Source organism: Abramis brama (genome assembly GCF_963993115.1).
Source record: "Abramis brama genome assembly, chromosome: 4".
Lineage (NCBI taxonomy): Eukaryota > Metazoa > Chordata > Actinopteri > Cypriniformes > Leuciscidae > Abramis > Abramis brama.
In genome coordinates this window covers 13,970,705-13,994,855 of record NC_139966.1, presented here as the reverse complement: position 1 = coordinate 13,994,855, position 24,151 = coordinate 13,970,705, and the positions used below count along the sequence as shown (strand labels likewise).

General features: G+C 44.0%; 1 long non-coding RNA gene across 1 annotated transcript; it reads right to left on the bottom strand.

The window, feature by feature from the left end:
* Positions 1 to 22,944: 22,944 nt before the first annotated feature.
* Positions 22,945 to 23,937, bottom strand: LOC311081896. Its single transcript, XR_014606048.1, has 3 exons — positions 23,917 to 23,937; positions 23,330 to 23,404; positions 22,945 to 23,059 (listed from the first exon to the last, which is right to left on the bottom strand). It is a non-coding gene; the product is annotated as an uncharacterized lncRNA (long non-coding RNA).
* Positions 23,938 to 24,151: the final 214 nt, after the last annotated feature.

Below are 24,151 nucleotides of genomic sequence, written 5' to 3'. Positions count from 1 at the left end.
CTGAATTCACGTGACGAAAGCGGCCATCACTTGTGAAGACAAACATTTGATTGAACAAGATCCAAACTGGAGTATAAAGTCAGTATCTCGGTGCTCTTTGATGCGGGATAGTTCAACTTGCAAAAATCATATTAGTCCAAGGCACTCAAGAATTTAGAAAAAATAAAAGCCTTTTTTCATGGCTATAACATTTTTATAAGCATTCATATATCCGCACAGCAAGTGTGTGTGAGGATCGCATGCCAAGGACATGGAGAGGAGTGAGAGGAGTTAGTTTTAACCACAGAGGAATGTGAATGCAATCTAGCATAGTTTCCACTGATGCATATGTTGACTTAAGTATTCTCTTTAAGGAATGAGGATTGTGTAGCATGAGATATACATTCAACTTTAACCATGAACACACGTTTCTCTACCTTGTAAAGATAATGTAAGTTGCTTTGGTCAGCATATAAATGCCCAACCTTTGTGTATTGACGAATGAAGACCATCTCTCCAGTAAGTTGTCTTGACATATAATAATAAATAAGAGATCTCATGGCATCTCATAGTGTTCGCTTCCGTGATTCAGGGAGAAAAGCTTACTTACAAGTCTAGACTAGTGCCAGGGCTGCCAACTCTCAGACATTCAGTGCAAGACTCACGCTATTGACACTGTTCTCACACTTACGTTACACAACCATATTCTCACGCAGTGAAAAATCATGAAGCAAAGACACTGATTCTGACAGAGAAGAGCAGATTACTATGATATGAAACGTACTCGGTTACTAACGTAACCTCGGTTCTCTCTAGAAGAGGGAACGAGTACTGCGTTGAAAACGCTAGGGGAAAAACTCTTTTTCACGAAATACTGAAGCAAAAAATTATCCTTTAATTTTGAAATAATGTAAAGCGCATTGCAGCAGCACGCAGCCATGGGCGAGACGGCTCGCTCGCTCATTGGCTGCTCTGCGGCAACTGCATAAGCCTATCGAGCGAGGCCTGTGGTGACGTCAGGCCAATGAGGGCGCTTCGCGCCCTCCTCGCCACTTCCCGCCGAAACGGGCGTGGCTTAGTCCTATAAAAGGAGCTCGAAAAGGCTGATTCACTGATTTTATTCATCGCCGAAGCGAACCAGAGTGAACCGTACGCACGGCCAGAAAACGCAGTACTCGTTCCCTCTTCTAGAGAGAACCGAGGTTACGTTAGTAACCGAGTACGTTCTCTTACGAGAGGTCTCTCGTACTGCGTTGAAAACGCTAGGGGAACCAGTGCAAAACGCCGTGCGTACTGTGATTAATCACCCATAAACCTGGAACCCAGGATTTATCAAGCATAAATCACTAGAGGGACTCACAGAGAGTCCTGGAACAGAAAAGGGAACCCTTCTGCCCTTATATGGTGACGTCCACTGACGCAGTAACATGACATCACATAGACAAGGCGGGGAGCCTGAACTAATGTGGGAATATGTGGGTCTTACGCAATACTGCCCAAATGATAGCCGGTAGCGCACTGCGCTCGCGGCCTCAGCGACCTAATCAGACCACTGATTTGATTAAACTGACAATAGCTTAGCCTGTAGAGCGGGGACCTCTAGGTTATAAAACCTAATAAATGTAGACGGCGAGGCCCAGCCTGCCGCCATACATATGTCTTGTAAGGAAATCCCACTAGACCAAGCCCACGATGAGGCAACGCCTCTCGTGGAATGCGCTCTGACACCCAACGGGCATTGAAGACCCTTGGCAGTGTAAGCTAGCGCTATAGCATCGACTATCCATCTGGACAGGCTTTGTTTCGAAACAGCCATTCCCTTGGAACGTCCACTGAACGAGACAAATAGCTGCTCAGTCTGTCTAAAGACAGAAGAGCGAGACACATAAGCTCTCAGGGTCCTTACAGGGCAGAGAAAACTTGAGTCCCCTTCCTCGTCTGACACCGGCAGGGCAGACAGGGAGATAACCTGAGCCCGAAACGGTGTGTTGAGGGATTTTGGCACATAACCGTGCCTAGGTTTGAGTATGACTCTCGAGTCACCTGGCCCAAACTCTAAGCACGGCGCGCTCACCGAGAGCGCGTGCAGGTCACCTACGCGCTTAACTGAAGCGAGAGCCAACAGAAACACTGTCTTGAATGACAGATGTTTGAGGCTAGCCGTTTGGATGGGCTCGAAAGGGGCACCTTTCATGGCCTCCAAAACTGTAGAGAGGTCCCACATAGGGACTGAAGGAGGTCTGGGAGGATTCAGCCTCCTCGCTCCCCTGAGGAAGCGGATGACTAGATCGTTCCTCCCTAATGACTGACCAAGCGTTGTTTCAGAGAACGCTGTAATAGCCGCCACATAGACTTTGAGCGTGGAAGGGGCTCTGCCCTTATCCAACAGCTCCTGTAGGAAGGAGAGAACCTCCGTCACCTCACAATCGAGGGGTGAAAAACCCCGAGCTGTGCACCAGCTGGAGAATACTGACCACTTTGAGGCGTAAAGCCGTCTGGTTGACGGTGCTCTAGCCTGAGTGATAGTGTCTAGCACCCTTACTGAGAGATCAGCGGGTACCCGTTGAGCGCCCACACGTGGAGGGACCACAACTCCGGGTGCGGATGCCAAATCGAACCCCTGGCCTGCGAGAGGAGGTCCCTCCTCAATGGCACTGGCCACGGGGCAGTGTCTGCTAGCTGCATCAGGACTGGAAACCACGGCTGGTTCATCCAGAGCGGCGCTACGAGCAGCACTGAGCATTTCGTTTCCCTGATCCGTTCTAACACCTGAGGCAGGAGGGAGACGGGGGGAAAAGCATAGAGCGGACAGCGCGGCCACGTTCGGGACAGCGCGCTCTCCCTCTTGGAAAAGAACGCGGGGCAGTGAGCGTTTTCGTGGGACGCGAACAGGTCCACCTCCGCTCTGCCGAATCTCTCCCACAACAGCCGGACTGTTTGCGGGTGTAGAGACCATTCGCTCGTAGGAATGTTGTTCCTGGACAGTCTGTCTGGACCCAGATTCTGGATCCCTGGCACATGCACTGCTCTCAGCGAGCGCAAGTTGCGCTGAGCCCATAAAAGGAGGCGTTCCGCCAGCCTGTACAGGTTTAAGGATGTGAGACCGCCCTGGCGATTTATATAGGACACCACAGACATGTTGTCCGAACGGACTAAGACGTGTTGGTCCTTGATTTGGGGACGAAAACGCGTCAGCGCGTTGTCCACTGCCATCATTTCCAGGCAGTTGATATGTTGGAGCTTTTCGCGTTCTGACCACAGGCCGAAAAACGCTCTGCCCTCGAGCAGCGCTCCCCATCCCGATGTGGAGGCGTCTGTCGACACCACTAACACTCTCGAGGAAGTCCCCAGGCTTACACCTGATTGGTACCAGTCGCTCGACTTCCAGGGCTTTAGAGCTTTCACACAGCTCTGATTGACCCTGAGACGCAGCCAACCGGATGCCCACGCTCTGCGCGGTACCCGCTCTTTCAACCAGAACTGCAGAGGGCGCATGCGGAGCAAGCCCAGCTGGAGAACTGATGATGCTGAGGCCATAAGACCTAGCATCCTCTGAAATTTCCTGAGCGTGACGGTCGCGCCGCAGCGAAAAAGTTTCGCCGTGCGCTGAATGTCTAGCACGCGCTGTGGTGACAGCCGCGCTATCATAGACTGTGAGTCCAGAACTGTGCCCAGAAACGAAGTCATTTGACTGGGGTTCAGCGAACTCTTCGTCCAGTTGACTCTGAGACCAAGATTCTCGAGGTGATCGAGTAAAATGGTCCTGTGCTCCACGAGCTCTGATCGCGATTGAGCTAGAATCAGCCAGTCGTCCAAATAGTTCAGCACTCGCATGCCTCTGAGTCTGAGAGGCGCGAGCGCTGCGTCCATGCACTTCGTAAATGTACGGGGTGCCAGGGATAAGCCGAACGGCAGGACTGTATACTGGTATGCCTGGCCCTCGAAAACGAACCTCAAGTATCGCCTGTGACGCGACGCTATCTGTATTTGAAAATACGCGTCCTTCAGATCTATCGACATGAACCAGTCTCCTCTGCGAATTTGCGCGAGGATTTTCCTGGTCGTGAGCATTCTGAAACTGCGTTTCATTAATGCTTTGTTCAGCCGTCTTAGATCCAGTATGGGTCTGAAACCCCCGTCTTTTTTGGGAACCAGAAAATATCTGCTGTACAGCCCCTCTTCGCTTTGAGCCTGAGACACAGGCTCTATAGCCCCTTTGCTCAACAGTTTTGATATTTCGGCGCGAAGTAGGTGTGCTACTTCTGAATTCACCGTAGTCTCGACGCGCGCTGTGAAGCGGCGAAGACGTCGATAAAACTGTAGCGAGTAGCCTTTCTTTATAATGCCTAGCACCCATTCCGAAACCCCTGGAAGCGCTGCCCATGCGTCCGCATGGATGGCTAAGGGCTGGATGCGAAGCGCGCTCTGTTCGCTGGGCGACAGAGGTGCTTCGGTGTGCTGCAGCATAGGCGGGATGCCCGCGAGACTCGGGGCGGGGGGCGCGCTGATCACAGCGGGCAGAGCGCTCGTCCTCAACCCGACTACGGTGCTCAACCGAGTGAGGGAGGGCTGAGCGGGTCCCGGAGGACTCATGGTGTCTGTGAGTAAGTGTGGGCACGGGGAAGCGGGCACATTTACTGCTTTGGATGCGCTGTCTGCCTGGGCAGAGCGAGCGCGCACAGGTTTCGTTTTTACAGAAACCCTGTGACATGTGTGACATAGCGTTTGTGGGCACTGGGAAGTGGGCACGTTTACTATGTTGCTTGCGCGATCGACCTGAGTCGATTTTATGGGTGCGCGCCCTGTGTGAAGGGCTGTGCTTGTGTGTAGGGATGGGCACATAGGAGTGGACATCAGCGCTACATTTATTGCACCATCGGCCGTGGCCGGAATACCAGAAAATACACTCTTTACAGGATTTATCTGGGTAGCCGTAAAAACGGCTTTTGTGTGCAGGCAAGCGGGCAACTGTACGGGCTTGCGCGTTGCAGAAGACGCTGAGACAGTTGCAATTCCTGGGACTGAAACAGCGGCGCGCTTGGGTGAGAGTCCGGCCGCAGCGGGACTCACACACCGGCGCTTTCCTAGGCACGCTAGGATGTCTTCGGGGCTTCCGGTTTCACCACAATCCTCGGCCGCGGCCCACGGGGAGCGGGGCGACGGTTGGCAGAGCGAGAGCGGGGCCTCGAGCTGCGTTGCTGTCGGTGTTGCGACGAAGCAGCAGGAGGGGGAGGCTGTGGCTGAGAGCTCCGTGGGGCCGGTTTAGCACGGCTCGCTGAAGAGCTAGAGCGCTTCGGGAGGAAGTGCTTAAAGGCTTGAGACGCTTTCTGGACCTCGGCGAATCTCTCTACGAACTCGTTGACAGAGGATCCGAAGAGGCCGGCAGAAGATAGTGGGGCGTCGAGGAACGCGGTGCGCTCAGAATCAGCCATATCTGAGAGCGTTAGCCACAGATGTCTCTCAGCTACAGTGGCGGAAGCCATACACCGTCCCATGGCCTGTGCAGCGGACTTAGTAGCGCGGAGAGAAAGATCCGAAGCGCTCCTTAAGTCCGAGAGGCAGATCGCGTCAGGTCCCATCTCATCCAGTCAACGGAGAAGATCTCCCTGAAAGATCTGCAGTGTAGCCATGGTGTGTAGTGCAGACGCGGCTTGCCCAGCGGCGGAGAAGATTCGCGCGAGCAGCGTCGACGTCATGCGGCAGGCTTTGGATGGCAACACCGGTTTCGTCCGCCGTCCAGCAGAGGGCGGGCAAAGATGGGTCGCTATCGCCTGTTCCACCGGCGGAAGCGAATGGTAGCCTCTGTTTTTAGCATCGTCTAGCGTAGCGAATGCTGGTGAGACAGACGAACGTGTTCGAGCTGAGAAGGGAGCGCTCCAAGCCTTCGCAACTTCTTCATGAAGCTCAGGAAGAAAGGGGGCAGGCTTGGATTCCGGAGAAGTGCGCTCACCAGGGAGAAAGCTACCATCCAGTCGAGTCCGAGAAGGGGGCTCCGGAGCGGACCACTCAAGGCCGAGGCTCGCAGCGGCCAGCGAGAGTACACGCATCAGCTCCCTCTCGATGTTAGCTCTTCTGTTAGGTATATGGGCAGGAAGCGCGAGATCCGCAGAGCTCGCCCAGTCTTCACTGCCCGAGGCTAACAGAGAGCACGAGTCATCATCCCCCGACGCGGCTTTAGAATCAGCTTCCTCTGCTGAAGCGGCGGCAGACAGCGGTCGCTGAGCACCAGGAAGTGATCCAGGCGAAACCGGTGAAGCAGGCGGGCGAACCGGCGAGCTTAGTCGGGTTGGAGAAGGCTCCGGGACCCGCTGAGAGCGGCGCTTCTTACGGCGCGGCAGTACAGCGGGAGATGCAGGCTCGGAGAATACTGCCAGGCGAGTCCTCAGAGTCACCATAGGCATAAGCTCGCAGTGAGGGCAGCCGCCGTCAGCGAGCGCGAGCGCTGCATGGTCTTCACCCAGGCAGGAGACACAGATGACGTGACGGTCTCCCTCGCTGAGTGGGGCTCGGCACGAGCCGCATTTTGAAGGCATCTTGAAAAAGACGCGAGCTCTTTTACGAGTGTATGTCGCAGGGCGAACACACACACACACAGAGAGTAAACAGAAAAAGGATATGGGCGCCGGAAAGCGCAGCAGGAACGGCAGTCGAAGGCGGCGTAGGCCAGCAGCTTCCGTGAGTGACTCGTCCCGCTGAAGTGCTTCTCAGACGACGCGTTGCTTCCTCTCGTGATCCAACGATGCGTGAGCTTCGCTGAAGAGATGAAAAATCAGTGAATCAGCCTTTTCGAGCTCCTTTTATAGGACTAAGCCACGCCCGTTTCGGCGGGAAGTGGCGAGGAGGGCGCGAAGCGCCCTCATTGGCCTGACGTCACCACAGGCCTCGCTCGATAGGCTTATGCAGTTGCCGCAGAGCAGCCAATGAGCGAGCGAGCCGTCTCGCCCATGGCTGCGTGCTGCTGCAATGCGCTTTACATTATTTCAAAATTAAAGGATAATTTTTTGCTTCAGTATTTCGTGAAAAAGAGTTTTTCCCCTAGCGTTTTCAACGCAGTACGAGAGACCTCTCGTAAGAGAACAAAGTCTCAGCTTTCAAATTCTGTCAATTTTATTACAAAATTCAAACAATAAATACCGCTCCATAATTCTCACACCAAGCTAAACTCAAAAGTTGGCAGCGCTGCTAGTGCTAAGCAATAAAAAAAACCCTGTATAAACAATGTGTCAATGTTGTTTATTAAGTCAAGATCAATGTGAATTGATACATGACACATTTAAATCTATATCTATCAGTCTTTTATAAAGTAGTATTTACTAACCATGAATAATGACGGTGTGGTGTTGCTTGTTCCTCCACTGAACTTGAACTGTCTTGAGCAGAAGTTACTTTGAAACTCCTTTAAACGTGCATTTTCATAAAGGACTGTGGAGTTGTTTTCTCCTGAACTCAAACCTGTTAAACCAGAACTTTTTCAGAAAACGAACAGAACCAGTTTTTCAAAAGGAGTGGTGACTTTTCTTTAAACGCCTGGACTTGTAGCATTGCCTTCTAAGCTTTTTCCTGTTGTTCTTTTTTTTTTTTTTGTGGCCTGATTTCAAAGCCCTCAGAGACTCTAGGTTGATCTTCCTGAAAGCAGTCATGTTTTGCATATATAGCAGTTGAATCTGCATAACTATGATCCTCATGATTGATATCCACTGTTACAACAGTGTCAGCTTGACAGATGTCATTGTTCTCATTGGCATCTTCAGTCAGGGTGGCATTGCTGTAACCAGCGGCAGATTTCACGCTACTGGGGAATCCTCTTTATTTTCCCCTGACACTTTGCACAACAAAAGTGAGGAGCCACTCAACTTTGTATTATTACTTCTAAAAATCTTGAGTCTTACCTTATTTTTCAAAACTTTTGCGGGTTCGGACAAACACTTCCTGTTTAATCAGTGTTTCAGAGCTCCGTACGTTAACAATGGAGCGGTTCATCACCAAATTCAGTTTACACATCAATGGTCTCCTACTGGTCATACTACAACACTTAGTTTGATAAAATGTGCGAAAAAAAATTGTGCAATAGAGAGGAGGCACAGGTAAACCAAGCTTACACTCTTTCACTGTAATGCATTCCAGTATCTTAATCATTGTCAAAACAATACGTGTTTTACCATATGAAGGTGTTTAGGCATGTTTCCATACAAAAATAATTAAATAAATTACATATCTATATATATATATATATATATATATATATATATATATATATATATATATATATATTATTAAACCAAATGTATTTCATTGTTTATAGAGCCACTATCATTTATCCACTATACCCAAGTTCTTATACACATTTTTTTGTTATTTTGTTGTTATTATTAATTTGACTTCCAGACATGTGTAATGAAGCACCGGACTCAGAAGGATCCATTTGCAGCTTTTATTAGAATAGTTGTACAGATTGAGGTACTTCATTACTCCAAAGATCAAAGAACAACAGACTAAAAATTCTGAACACGGTAATTGCTGGAGGAACTGTGGACAGAAATCAGCAGGGCATTTTCACATCTTTTGGGGATGTTCTAAGATCGCCCCCTACTGGACAGATATTATTAGATATATAAAAATGATATTGGGATTACAACTAGACTTTTTCTGTGTTTTACCTTGGAAATATACCAAGTGGGACAAGAAAGGAAGACAGATATCTGCTACAAATCTTATAAGCATCAAGCAAGAAGGCCATTACATGTAAATGGCTGAACATAGACCCTCCTACTTCATCGCAGTGGATAGAAATTACAAACGAAATATACAACATGGAGAAACTGACCTTTTTCTTAAGGCATGCTTCGGAAAAAGGGGAAAGTTACTGGAAGAAATGGAAAACTTTCTTTGATAAATAGATGCCATTTATATTATAAAATATATATAATTATTCCACTTAATATGTGTCTAGGGAACATGTTTCATTTTATTGTGGATTGTAATTTCTTCTTTGGTCGGTCTATCTGTTTGTTACTTTAAGTTCATTTTGGTTTAAATGTAAAAAATGTAAAGCCTTTCAAAATAAAGTTTAGAATAGCCGTACACAAGGGCGCCGTAAAGGGGTGGAAGGTTAGGACGATTCTAAGGGCCCAGGCTGATTTAGGGCCCAGAACCCCCTTTTTCTTTTCTTATTTCTTTTCTCTTTTTTATACATACATTAAATGTGCTAGGGCCCCTCATGCACTAAATGTGTATTTTGTCCGTTTTGACCATAGATTTAATATTTAAAAAACAAATAATGTATTTACTGTTTCAGCTCAGATATTCAGAACGAATTTATTGAGTTATGTGGAAAACGAGTGTTAAGTAGTATTCTTAAGGAAAGGGAGGAATTAGTCTATTATTCAGTCATTTGCGATGCTGCTACTGATATTTCACATACAGAGCAAAATGTATTACTCTTACGATATGTAGGTTTTGATCAAGAAAACAAGAAATGGGAGGTTGTTGAAAGGTTTTTGGAGTTTAAAGATTTTCACAAAAAAACAGGAAGTGAGATTGCAGACATGATTGTAAATGTGCTTAACAGTCATGGCATAGAATGACTGCAGGGGCCAAGGCTATGATAATGGGGCAAACATGTCTGGAAAAATCAAGGGGGTTCAAGCCCAATTATTAAAAAAGAATAAGCTGGCTACTTTTTCCCCTTGTGCATCTCATACTCTGAACCTTGTTGGTGTGCATGCAGCTCAATCAAGTCCAGAGGTTACCAACTTTTTTGGCTTTGTCAATCGCCTTTATGCACTTGTTAGTGCCAGCCCAGAGCGATGGGCCATCTATAAGGTAAAAACGGGTTGCACTTTACAACGTCTGTCAGACACTCGGTGGAGTGCAAGGGTTAAGGCTGTTCAACCTATAGCCAAGCACCGGCCCAGTGTCCTAGAAGCTCTTGATGCCATCCTCTCAACCTGCAGTCTGACACCAGAGGCTCGGTCTGAAGCCAGCGGCCTAAAAAAGTATTTTGAAACTTTTGATACTGTTTTCCTGTTGACTGTTTGGGTTAAGGGTTCTGCAAGCCATTGACAAAAGGAATATTATTCTCCAGTCAGGGAAATTAACTCTTGAGACAGAGGCAGAAAATATCAGAGCTTTGCAGGAGGAGATGCAACATCTGAGGGATGAATGGGAGAGTTTCTTTTCGGAAGCATCACTTGTTGCCCAACAGATGAGCATTAACCCTCAGTTCAGGTCAGGATTCAGCCGCCAGAGGAAAAGAAAACGGTTTCACGATGAGACAGAGGTAGAGGGAGCAAGGGAGCACAGTGCAGACACCATATTCAGAAACACTGTGTTTCTTCCCATGATGGACCACATAATCAATGACTTAAGTACCAGGTTTGCCACAACAGCTGAGATCTTGGATCAGTTTTCTGTAGTTGTAAAAATGGGTCAGTTACGTGATGATCAAATCCATTCTGTATGCCAGCCATTGATTTCAAAATACAACACTGATCTGACTTGTGAATTTGAAGATGAAGTCAGACACCTCAACTCTGTATATAGGGCCACTTTCCCCAGGGTGTCTGTCACCAATTGATCTGCTCAACAGCATTTACAAGTATTTTTGGGCAGGTCTGCATAGTTTTGCGAATATTTTGCACACTGCCTGTGACCGTTGCTGGTGGCGAGAGAGCATTCAGTAAGCTGAAACTGATAAAAAATTATCTGAGGTCTGCTATGTTGCAGGATAGACTTTGTCACCTTGCCATACTATCCATTGAAAGCAAACTGGCAAGAAAGCTGAACTTTGATGATTTGATACATGATTTTGCCAGCAGAAAGGCACGCCGCTGGGCCATTATAAAGTGATGTTGAACATAACTTTGTTAGACCTGGATAACAAACAGTTGATGTCTGGTTCAGTACTTGTTGAGTCCTGGACTGGTTTAGGCCTGGCATTACTCCTGGTGTGTCTTGATTTTGAGCCCTTTTGGCCTAGCTAGTTTTATTCTTGGACTGATTATGGGTTAGTTCTAGCTGATGTTTCCTGATTGAGCAGTTTGACCCAGCTAAAGCTTGTTCATGTAAAGTATATGTCAATATGTGTACATTATGTTCTGTTGTGCTTGCAATTGCAATTGAGATAATAAATGTTCTCCCTTTTATGTAAAGAAGTACATATTTCTATATTTTTTTCTTGTTTTTGTAGGCTTTGTACTCATCTTTAGACATTTTAACTATGCAATGTGCTAAGTATTTACTTTTTTAAAGTATACAGGGCATGTTTATTGGGTTAAATTTTATCTGTAAAAAATGTAGGGGGCCCAGAAATTTTGGTTTCCATAGGGCCCAGAATTTCTGGCGGCACCCCTGGTCGTACAGGCAGGGTAATCAACAGTAGACAGGGCAATGGAGGAAACACAGAGAACATCCGAGTCACAGGCAGAGATCGGGGCAGGCAGCAATAATCAAAGTCCAGTAAACAATCCGGGTCGGGGCAGGCAGAGAAAAATCAGGAAACGAGGTAAAACAGTCCAAGGTCAGAAATACAAACGCAAACACGGGTAATAACGCTCAGTAATGATGGCCAGGGCAAATCAAGACTTCACAGAGAGGTGTTGTGTGGAAGTGGCTTTTATGTGTGTGTGTAAATGAGGTGCAGGTGTGTTGCGCAATCAGTCCCAGGTGAGAGGCATGATGGGAATTTGAGTTCAGGAGGAAATGGTTAATATTCCGGAGACGGATCCCTCCTGGGGTGCGGAGGAGGCAATACAGAAGCCTCCTCTGTAACAACATGTAAGTGACGCACAGATGTGAGCATGTTGGTGGGGCCGCGTGTAAAACTGCTCATCCAGGTTTTGAACCTGTCGCCCTAAACCCAGTTGTTTTGAAAGCTGTTTATGGCACATATCTCCAGCTCTTGGGTGACGTGGAAGACACAGTCCTCAATAGGACAGTAACAATCTTACCTGGTGTTTTCCGTTGGTGCTGTTACCCGCATCTAAGATGAACTAAATTTATCTGCCTGAAACTAAGGAAAGGACTAGAGATGTATTTCATTATTTTATTTCAAATTCTACTGTATTAATACACTTTCCAGCTATGTTAAGTCTACATCTCTGAAAGCAGAGCGCTCTGGCTATCCTTTCAGTAATTTTTTACACTGGCAATGCATACATTCATCATTGCATTTGACTTTTGCTTTTTCCCTGACATCTTTGAAACAGAGTATTATTTTAATTCTGGGCACCAAAGGGTCAGCAGAGAGAGTTCTCCATGGTGGGTTTGAACAAAAATAAAACTAGGAACAGTTTGTCTCTAGACAGAACGCTATCCATCATGACTGTGAAAATAGCTGGTCTTGAGCCACAGTGCTTTAAGTGGGAGCCCCCTAACTCTGTCATCAAGACATCCAAATGTGCAACAAACAACACAAAACACCATTTCATAAGATGAAATATGCTGTTCTCTCTCTCTCTCTCTCTCTCTCTCTCTCTCTCTCTCTCTCTCTCTCTCTCTCTCTCTCTCTCTCTCTCTCTCTCTCTCTCTCTCTCTCTCACACACACACACACACACACACACACACACACACACACTGCTTGACATGCATGATCAGGGCCAGTTCTGCAATCCTACTGTGTGTGTACAGTGTGTACATTGAGCACGGCTGTTCAGTCGGCTCGTTTGGGGCCAAATTGTATTTTTGAAATATATAAAACAATTGATTTTATTAGGATGAATTTGTCTGCCTTTTATCAGATTTACCAATTGTTATAATTTCTATTTGTGCTAGTCAATTATGAACAATAGGTAAAATTAAACTGCCTTTGAGAGAATTGTGAGGGACCGATTGATTGGCTCCTCCACTAACAGATCTAATCTCACCCCAAACCTTTGATAAAACTTGAGTCCTGCTTTTATTCCTGACCTACTCAAAGTACGTACTAATTCTGACATGAAGACCAATGGTTTTGTAATGGTGGGTTTGTAAACAGTCTCTAGACAGGTTTTATTTTATTTTATTTACTGTTTATTTGACAAGGACAGCGCACAATTTAAACAATTGCACCAGAGTTAGCTAACAGCTAATTTGCATCTGTTGTCCCTGGACAGGTAGAAAAAACAAAAACAAAAGACTCAAAACAACCACTAAACAACAAATACACAACATAAATTTACAAATACATATTATCCATCAATTCAAAATTGAAAAAAAACGGTTTGATGTATACACCAAATACAAAATACAGAAGATACAATGCAATCATTAGTGATGACACTCTTGTGCTGATTTTAGCCAAATTTTGAGGCTGGCTTTAAATACTGCAAAACTTCCTGAGTTTCTAATGTTTGTGGGTATTGAGTTCCACTTCCCCACTACTTTAACAGAGAAGGCGGATTGACCAAAGGTTGTCTTTCTAAAATGCGGTACCAAATCACCCCTAGTTGATGCTCTAGTTCTACTGGCACTGCCACTGCCAGAGAATACTATGCATCCTCTAAGAGGAGGGGGTGCAAGATCATGAATAACTTTAAACATTAGACATGCGTCCAATAAAATGGACATGCGTCCACTTTAAAATTTGTTTGTAAAGTGAATACATAGGCTTGAGCATAGTCACTCCTGCCTGTGACCAGGTTGTTATACAGTAAGACAAATGGGGAAAAATCATTGTGTGTACAAAAAGTTTTGCAGCAGACAGTGACAAATTATGTCTGATACTCTTAAAATTGTTTAGATTAAACTTAACAGTCTTGATGACATTACTAACTTGTTTTTTGAAGGTCAAATTTGTGTCAATTATGATGCCTAAATATTTAACATGTTTAACATGTGTCACAGATGTAATGACTTCACCATTAATTAAAATATCAGGATTAACTGAATTATTAATCCTCGCTGTAAAATACATGCAAACTGTTTTACTTAGATTAAGGGTCAAACATGAATTTGCCAGCCAATCCGACACCTTACTCATCGAAGCTGTCAGTTTGGCTGCAGCGTGTTCTTTAGATCTTGCATGGGTAAGAATCACAGTGTCATCAGCATACATTTGGATGTTAACATCTGTACATGTTTGAGGGAGGTCATTTATATATATACAAAATAAAAGAGGTCCTAAAATAGACCCTTGAGGGACCCCTGAAATACAGTTTGCAAATGAGGAACACTTATCACCCACTCTTGTACATTGTTTTCTGTTATTCAAATAGGATTCCATCCAGGTCATGGTATTAACGGATAAATTAAATTTAGAAAGTTTCGATAGTAAAACGTTGTGATTAACAGTATCAAATGCCTTCTTAAAACCTAAAAACACAGCTCCGACGACACCGCCTTTATCAAGTAGACTTTTGATTTGTTCCACAAAAAAACAATTTGCTGTTTCTGTCGAGTGATGCTTTCGGAAGCCAAACTGCATCGGGTGCAAAGTAAATTCACCTTCATTTAGATGAGAGACTAGCTGATCACAAACAACCTTTTCTGTAATTTTAGAAACTATTGGAAGTATACTAATGGGTCTATAATTTGATGTGAGTGTTCCATCACCTGTTTTTAAAATTGGAGTCACTGCTGCAGCCTTCCAGGATGAGGGAAAATAGCAATTTGTTATTGACAAGTTTATCAAATGAGTTAAAGGCTTACATAGTATTAATTTATAATTTTTCAAGAATTTTGCATCAAAATCAAAAACATCCTTAGACTTAGACCCTTTCAAACAATCAAGTGTTTTCATTACTGTATATTCCGAGACATTTTTGATTGTGAAAACAGGGAAATCATTATTTGCCGATGCAAGTACTCTTGGTCTTAGACCAAAATTCTTGGCTAGACACTGTACTGAATCTACAAAGAATGAATTAAAGATCGTAGCTATTTCTCCTTTATCTTCTATCACTTTTGATTGTTCGTTTATTACCCAATTTTGAACAGATTTGCGCTCCTTCTTTGTAATGCTATTAATATTTTCCCAAATTAATTTACTATTTCCCTTAGAGTCATTGATTAATTTAATAAAGTAATCAGCTTTAGCCTGCCTTAAATCTTTTACTACTTTATTTCGTAATTCTTGGAATTTTCTCCTGTCTTGTGGTAGTCCGGATTTAAGAGTTGCCTTCAGTGCTAAGTCTCTTTGCTTCATTAACTTCCAAAAATTCTCATTTAACCATGGCAGATTATATTTTTTATAAGCTGTTGGAACACTAAAGACACAATAATCTGATGTTGTGAAATTTTTTTATGAGGTTAAGTGCTCACGGAAGAGATGAGTTTTCAGCTGTCTTTTGAATGTTGTCAGGGATTCTGCATTCCGGATGAGGGATGGGGAGATCATTCCACCAGCATGGAACTGTGAATGAGAATGTTCTGGAAAGTGATTTTTAGGCTCTCTGTGATGGAACCACGAGCCGTTGCTCATGGACTGATCGTAGGCTTCTGGTAGGGATGTAGACTCGTAGGAGCGAGTGAAAGTAGGAGGGAGCTGAGCCTGTGATAGATCTGTAAGCAAGTGTCAATGCCTTGAACTTGATGCGAGCAGCGAGAGGTAGCCAGTGCAGAGTGCAGAGAGATGAACAGAGGAGTGACGTGGGCCCTCATGGGCTCATTGAAGACAAGACGAGCTCCAGCGTTCTGAATCATTTGTAGAGGTTTAGTTGCACATGATGGAAGTCCAACCAGAAGAGCATTGCAGTAGTCAAGCCTAGATATGACCTGGGGCTGGACGAGAAGCTGTTGCATGTTGTGCAGTGCAAACCTGTATGATCGAGCTGTCTTCGAAATGTGGTCTGTGAAGGTCAGCTGGTCATCCAATATTACTCCAAGATTTCTGACCAACCTTGATGGGGTGATTGATGCTGAATCTAGCTGGATAGTGAAGTCATGCTGTAGAGACGGATTGGCAGGGAGGACGAGAAGCTCAGTCTTTGCCTGGTTGAGCTGCAGGTGATGTTCCTTCATCCATGCCGAGATGTCCGCCAGACAACTTGAGATCCGTGCACATTGAAGACAAACAAAACAAAACTGCCATCCTCAGACTTAAAACGATGGGCAAGAGTATTGTTTCAGATTAATAACTGGAACTGATAAACAAAAATGGGTTGGTCAACCAGGAATTCAACTTAATGTTTCTGGTAATCCACTTCCATCCTTCATTTTCATTATTTGTTTAGATTTAAGAAATGGTAAGAAAGCTTAGTTCCCTCAGGTTCAGGCTCCTCAGCTGGTGCTGGAGAAAGAAACAGTCAATCTGACGTGTACCAACCTGCAATCTGACAGACAGATTCATCTGGGGGAAAAACAGACAGGCTTTACAGCGAGTCCACATCGGTTTCGGTCAGTCCGCAGTGATTTCAGATTTTAGTCAGTCCGCAGTGATTTTGTAACGATGCGGTTGAAACAAGAGGAAGCAGAATCCACATTCAGCGGTAATTTATTTAAACAAACTCAAAACTAGACAGACTAGGACTAAGGAACAGGACTGGGGAACAGAACAACCAACATCAAGATCAAGAACCCACAAACACTAACACAAGACACAGGGTTTAAGTAAAGAGGCAGACAAGCTAAACAAGATAACAAGGTAACAAGGGGGTGTGGCTGATTAGAAACACCTGGGAGACCTACAAAGGAGAACAAAACATGGCACAGAACAGGAAATAACTAAAGTCTACACAAGACGAGGGGAATACAAGACAGGAATCATTACATAACCCCCCACTTAAGGAGCAGATTCCAGACACTCCTCAGGAAACAATAGTCCAGGAGGGTGGTGGAGCAGATGCGGATCCGGGGGCAGGATGGAGGGCCAGGCCTGTGGAGCGGAAGAGGGCCTGGAGACTGCAGCAGGTTGGGAGGCCAGGGTAGAGCAGGCAGTGCAGGCGACCAGGGCGGAGCAGGCAGTGCAGGCGACCAGGGCAGAGCAGGCAGTGCAGGCGGCCAGGGCGGAGACGACCCTGCAGGCGACCATGGCACAGGAACAGACCCTGCAGGCGACCATGGCTCAGGAACAGACACCGGCTCAGGAACAGACACCGGCTCAGGAACAGACACCGGCTCAGGAACAGACACCGGCTCAGGAACAGACACCGGCTCAGGAACAGACACCGGCTCAGGAACAGACACCGGCTCAGGAACAGACACCGGCTCAGGAACAGACACCGGCTCAGGAACAGACACCGGCTCAGGAACAGACACCGGCTCAGGAACAGACACCGGCTCAGGAACAGACACCGGCTCAGGAACAGGAACAGACACCGTGGCAGCGGCCATCTCTGCTGAGGGCTCAGGTTCAGGCGTGGCGGCGGCCATCTCTGCTGAGGGCTCAGGTTCAGGCGTGGCGGCGGCCATCTCTGCTGAGGGCTCAGGTTCAGGCGTGGTGGCGGCCATCTCTGCTGAGGGCTCAGGTTCAGGTGTGGCGGCTGCCATCTCTGCTGAGGGCTCAGGTGACGTGGCGGCGGCCATCTTGTCCAGAGACACTGGCTCGACGGTGGCCATCTTGTCCGGAGACACTGGCTTGGTGGCGGCCATCTTGTCTGGAGACACTGGCTCGGCGGACGTGAACAGACTCTGGATCGGCAGACGTGACGTGAACAGGCTCTGGCTCGGCAGACGTGACGTGAACAGGCTCTGGCTCGGCAGGACTGACGTGAACAGGCTCAGGCTCGGCAGGAGAGCGGTGTTAGCACTGGAGTTGCCAACACTAGAGTGGGCATGACGTGAAGTGGCTCAGGCTTAGAGGATACCGTGGGCTTGCAAGGCTCCTCATCCGTAAAGCCCACAGTAAATGAGCCACTCAGCAAAAGGGCAAGGTCAATATATTGAGCTAGAGTCCAGTGAGGGGTATTGTCAGGCATGAGATAGTTAAGAAGGTCATTCAGTCCATGTTGAAAAATGTCCTTTAAGACAGCATCATTAAAGTCAACCCCTTGGCTAAGCTCACAAAACTCTTTGACAAAATCCTCAATCGGACGGTTACCTTGGCAGAGGTGGAAGAGACAACCTGCTGGATCCATGCTGGTCATCGCTGCTGGATCTTGGTGTGGCAAAGTTTTCTGTCAAGAACTGCTTTGAGACATGAAAGTTAAGATCCAAACGCAGCTTTATTTAAGGGGTAATCCAAAGAACAGGCAAAGTCAAACGCAGGCAGGCAGTCCGTACAAACAAACAAACAAACAAACAAACAAAACAGGCAGGGGTCAGAGGCAAAAGAGTAATCCAGGGAGCAGGGCAAGAAATCCAAAACCAAGACACATGAAAACCAGGAGAATGCTCGGAATTGCAGTGTGACACTAAAACAAAACTTCGCAGTGAGTGAATGAGTGAACATGGAATAAATAGGCTGAAACTAAGAAGGTGATGAGATACAGGTGAATGCAATCAGTGATGATGAGTCCGGGCAGTGATTTCTAGGAAATGTAGTTTGTGAGTGAAACTTGATAGTCTGGTGTGGAGTGCCCTCTGGTGGCTCTCAAGGGCACTCCAGCTGGTGACCGTTACAGAAACATCTCCATGATTAAAGGAACTGTATGTAAGAAATGTATTTCAATTAATCATAAAATGGCCCTGATATGTCACTAGACATTAAGAAATCATGTTCATTTCAAATACTTATATCACTGACAACAGTAGTCCGGCCAGGATATTGTCATTTTAAAAGTGAAGTTGCAGCCCTCAACTGATGTTGATGTTGTCATGTTGTGTTTTGGCCTGATGCTCTACCCTGCACCTATCTACCTATCAGAAAAAAAACTTACTGTGTTGGACTCGTCACTTGCCATTGGAAGCTCCTTGTAGCAGCCTACGTTCCTGCTGGATCCTGCAGCCTAACTGGCAACCTCGAGTCAGGGGGGAGGGGATACACCGCTCTACAGTAATTTGAAAGTGATTGCAGTACCAGTTTTGGCCACAATATTACATACAGTTCCTTTAAGTAATGATTTAAATGAAAAAAAAATCAAAATTAACAAACACGAATTACAGTATAGTACCAAATCAAATATGTAGTTTTTTTTTTTATAAGAATTGTGAGATATTAACTTACAATTGTGAGTTATAAAGTCAGAATTGTGAGATGTTGTCAGAATGAGAGTCGTAGATCCAAATGCAAGCAAGCAGTTTATTGAAGACAGGTTGAAACAGGGATAATACTCAAAACACCACGGCTGCGTTCGAAACCGCATACTCAATGAGTAGGTACTTAATTTCAATAAGTACTTACTTAACGAGCGCTAAAAGAGTAGGTACTTTATAGCCAGATCTCGTTGAGTATGAATGCGTACCGGACATCTGCCGTGTTGACGTTATCATGTGACCTACGACGCGTTATCACAAGCGCAACAACTTAAAAGATTTGAACGACACGTTTAATTCATCTATCTGTAAATATCTTGATATTGATTAAACTTGCTCATGTTGTGGTCTTTTTGAATAAACTGCTGCCCATTTATTTTGTGCATACATTTAGGGTTGATTTAAGTTCTTATATTTAACCATACTAATGTGACCCACCTTTTTATCCTTTTATTTTTATTACGAAATCCCAAAATTGTCATCTCTTGAATATGTTGTTAATTTCTTTATTTTATATCCTAACATTTTCATCCACAAGCAAAAGAGGCTAACTGCTTTATGTTTTCCTTTTTCTCTTGTACCTCGTATTTAACTCTCGTTTCATCCCTCAGGCCTAGGCCTATAAATAACAAAAAATAAATTTTTTAAACGTATTGTAATGAATTATTTAAGAATATATATTAAGATATTCAACCTTGTAGATTATTTTTTCCTGTGTATAAAATCTCATATTATGTATGCAAACCCATGATATAAATATATATATATATATATATATATATATATATATATATATATATATATATATATATATATATATATACACACACCTCATAACATCAGTAACTGGACAGCCCTACCGTTTTCCTCAGCGTTTGTAATGTCTGCACAAAAGGCAGCTGTGCGAAGATTCACCTTTGGAGAAAACTGTTGATTTTATACTCGAAAAATTTAAGTATCATTAATATAAAAAATTAATATTACCCCAGAATGAATTGCATTGCTATCCCACCCCAAAACATACAATAATAACAACGATAAATGCTGGCCAATACTTAATTATATTACTTTTTATTGAAAATGATATAATTCAATAAAACAAACAAATTACTATGCATGAATATGTAACCCATCAGTAGGACTTAACACCAGAAAAGAAAAGGAGGAAAAATATCTACCGGGTCTGAGCTCACCAGATACAGATAAATCAAAAAAAAAAAAAACTATATTAATATCTGGAGTCCCGGGTTCGGGGTCTCACACCTTGCATTAACAAAAAAAAAAATAATTCAATAATCTTAAATGTGTGTCTGCACTTGTTTAAATAGTTTCCTACAGTACTAACTGAAAAAAATAAAAAAATAATAGTAATAATAAACCAGTAAATAAAATAAAATATGAAATAGAATTAAGTAATGAATAAAATGAATTGAATGAATGAAATGAAAATGAATGAATGAAACAATCAGCTCACTGAACAGTAACTGTATTCACTGAAATTGTTTTTTTTTGTTTTTTTTTACTTCACTTCAATGTGCACGCATCACTTTGCACACATCACATGAGAATAACTTTGCCTTTTACAAATCACCATTTGAAAACAAAATATATAATTTATCAATGACAATCAAAGAAAAAAAAAAAGAAAAAAAAGAAAGAATCAATCAATCAGTTTGTGTGAATGTAATTGACTCAGTTCGTGTGAATGTAATTGACTCAGTTCGCGTGGAAGTGACTCAGTTCACTTGGAAATGGAAGTGACTCAGTTCGAGTGGAAATGGAAGTGACTCAGTTCGCGTGGAAATGGAAGTGACTCAGTACAGTTCGTTTGCATGTGAATGCCTACTACAATCTTTGCAGGAATGAACGATGAACGCATCTTTCTTTTTCCTCGTGAAGGCAGAGTCCCAGATGACGCAATTCCTCCACAGTGAAATCCAGCGCGGTTCTCCCGCACTGCGCGAATCCAACACGATCACGGAGCGTTGAAACAATCCACACTAATGCAATAAAACAGTTCAGACATCCATTTAGGAAAATATTGACAACGATGGTTTAGATTAATGATAGCCACACATGTGGCTCACATCTCTCTCTTCAATGAGCTGGCGCGTATGTGACGTCAGCACCCATCACGAAATGCATTTAACAGTCATAACTTTTCAACTCAAAACACTATTCCCATTACACAAATGTGCAAACAAGTTTTAACAAGTATACTTCTACAGCATAAACATTTTACATGTGTTCTATGGCACACTTTATACTCGATTACGAACAGCATTAACCATCCACATTTTCTTATATGAACAAACACCAAATTAAACATAATTTATGAAAATATGAAAGAATTGTGACTTACCTAATGCAATAAAACAGTTCAGACATCAATTTAGGAAAATATTGACAACGATGGTTTAGATTAATGATAGCCACACATGTGGCTCACATCTCTCTCTTCAATGAGCTGGCGCGTATGTGACGTCAGCACCCATCGACGCAATGCATTTATTTTCATCAACCAGTGAAAACAAAATAATAAATAAAATAAAATAATAATAATAATAAAAAATATGTCTGAACATTTCATGCATTAGGCAAGGAAAAATATAGAATCAAAATAAAATAAAAATCAAACATGAAAAATACATCAAAACACAGCCTCAATTAATTGGGTGGGTTACATCTACACTCTAGGGGCCCTATTTTAACGATCTGAAACGCAAGTATCAAGCGCAAAACGCAAGTAACTTTGTGGGCGGGTCTTGGCAAATCTAAAATGGGTTGGTCTGAAGTAGCTTCATTATTCATAGGTGTGGTTTGGGCGTAACGTGAAATAAACCAATCAGAGCGACATCTCACATTCCCTTTAAGAGCAGGCGCGCTTGTTCTATAGCGGATTCCTATTATAACGGCGGATTTGCCAGGCGCACGCGAGGAGCGGTTCACAGCCGAGGAGACCGGCGTTCTCGTCAGGGACGTTGAGGATGGAGAAACACACCCAAATTAACTTTGGTTAAACAGGCGTATGATAATTTGGGTAAATGTATAAGCTAGATGTATGCTTTTATAATAAACTGTTTATCTATCTATCTATCGTAATAATGTAGGCTATGATTTGCAAAAATGAAACCTGCTGCGTCTGTGTGTAGATGAGAGAATCAAAGTGTATGCGCGTTATGCACACGCTACATTGATTATGGCCAAGCATGCGCCCTTAAAATAGCATATGAATAACATGCGCAACGCGCCACTGACTTTAAACAGTTTTTTTTCGGTCAGTGACGGAATTGTTTTCTAAACCTGCAAAATAGCATAAGGGAACGTTTGCGCCGGAACACGCCTCCTCTTTGCGCTGAACCGCCCCGGGGAGCGCAAGTGTATTTCTTAGTTAACCAACGTGCGTCTGTGGAGGGAAAAGTCCGCTGTGCGTGGGTGCAAAATAGGAATGAAACATGCGTCAGTGTACAAAGTCAATTGCGCTGGGTGCAAGATAGGGCCCCAGATGTGTATATAGTGAACATATCTACATTTTCATTCAAACAATTAAATAAAGCATTAATTAAATAATTATATTTTATTTACTGACAACAATGAGAAATATTAATAAATTAGTAAAAGAATGAATGAAAGTCACCATCACACAATAAACAAATGCAAGTCAACACATGAAACAAAGCTTTATTCAAACTACAATCATGTATGTAGGCTACAGGCGCTGAACCCCACATCCTTCTGCCGTCTCAACACAGCGGTTCCCATTCTGCGGCTTTATTCTGATGAATCAGCTGACCACCAGAGGTGAGCCTTTCCTTTGTGCCTGAGGTTGTTGCGTGCTGCGCTGTGCTTCACAATCTGAGCCAATAAGGACAGGTGGAGTGATGGAGGGTCTCGTAAGGACAGGTGGAGTGATGGAGGGTCTCGTAAGGACAGGTGGAGTGATGGAGGGTCTCATCCATGGCACCATCTCCAGGATTCACCTCGGGGCTCTTCATCCTCAGCGCTCACACCAGCCTGCTGACATTTCAGATCCTACAAAAATGCACAAACATAACACAAAAGCAGTCATTTCAACCGCACAATGTCATTTGATTTCAGTATTATTTAGAAGACAAAAACGCTTTTTTTTCACAAATGCATCTTCCCTTGCAGGTCCTGCTCCACCACAAAAGATCTGCAGCAAATGCACAGAAATCAAGAATCAGAAGTGTGCTGTAATAGCTCTGTTTGAAATTACAATAATTAAAATAAACAACTTAATATTTAAATAGTTGTTGTTATTCATTTCTGTAGTATACTCACTCAAAGCCTTTGATGGCAGCATTCAGCTTCATGAGCCACTCTCCACTGGATAAACACACATCTGTTCATCTGACCCTGTAACATCCAGACGAGATTCACATTACCTCTGTGATTTATGAGCTCAACACTACATTTACATGTTGAGGTTGTTTTAACTTTTTATCCAACATAAATGTTCCTCAATTTATCAACAGTAATGGACAAATAAAATAGATAACTTATGTTTAGTTACTTTAGATTTGTTCTACATAATAGCACACATTCATCACTCAGATGTCTATTTCATGTTGTGATGTGCTCTTCTGCAATACTTACTGAAGATTTTCCTGTCATATGTAAATAGACATTTAAAATAAGCGTCTTTAAGATGTATTATGGTTTATGTAAATCCACTTTAGAGACATAACTTACGTGTCCTTACTGGAGCTCCCCTGTTAGCTATAATGTTACATAATAAAACATGTTTTTACAGCAAAATCACAACCATACTATACTGTGTAACGTCTTTACACCTTCAACAATTCAACAGTTTACTCTACAGTAGTTCAACACATGCAATTTTAACAAAAGGAACCGTGTTTACTCACATTTGAAAGCACCCGCGTCTCTGATCTCTGCGATGTTTAATAATGACGTATCCTCTCGCGTGGCCTCCTGGGATAGAAGAGTATCCATCGGTTGAGCACTCGAAAATCTGGCCAGAAGCAGTAAGCCATCCGGGAACTTCTCGCCTACTCTTTTATGAATACTGATGTTTCGAAAGTACTGCTTCCTTCACGTACTGTTTTCGCCTAGTATATAGTAGGAAAGTAGGCATATTCG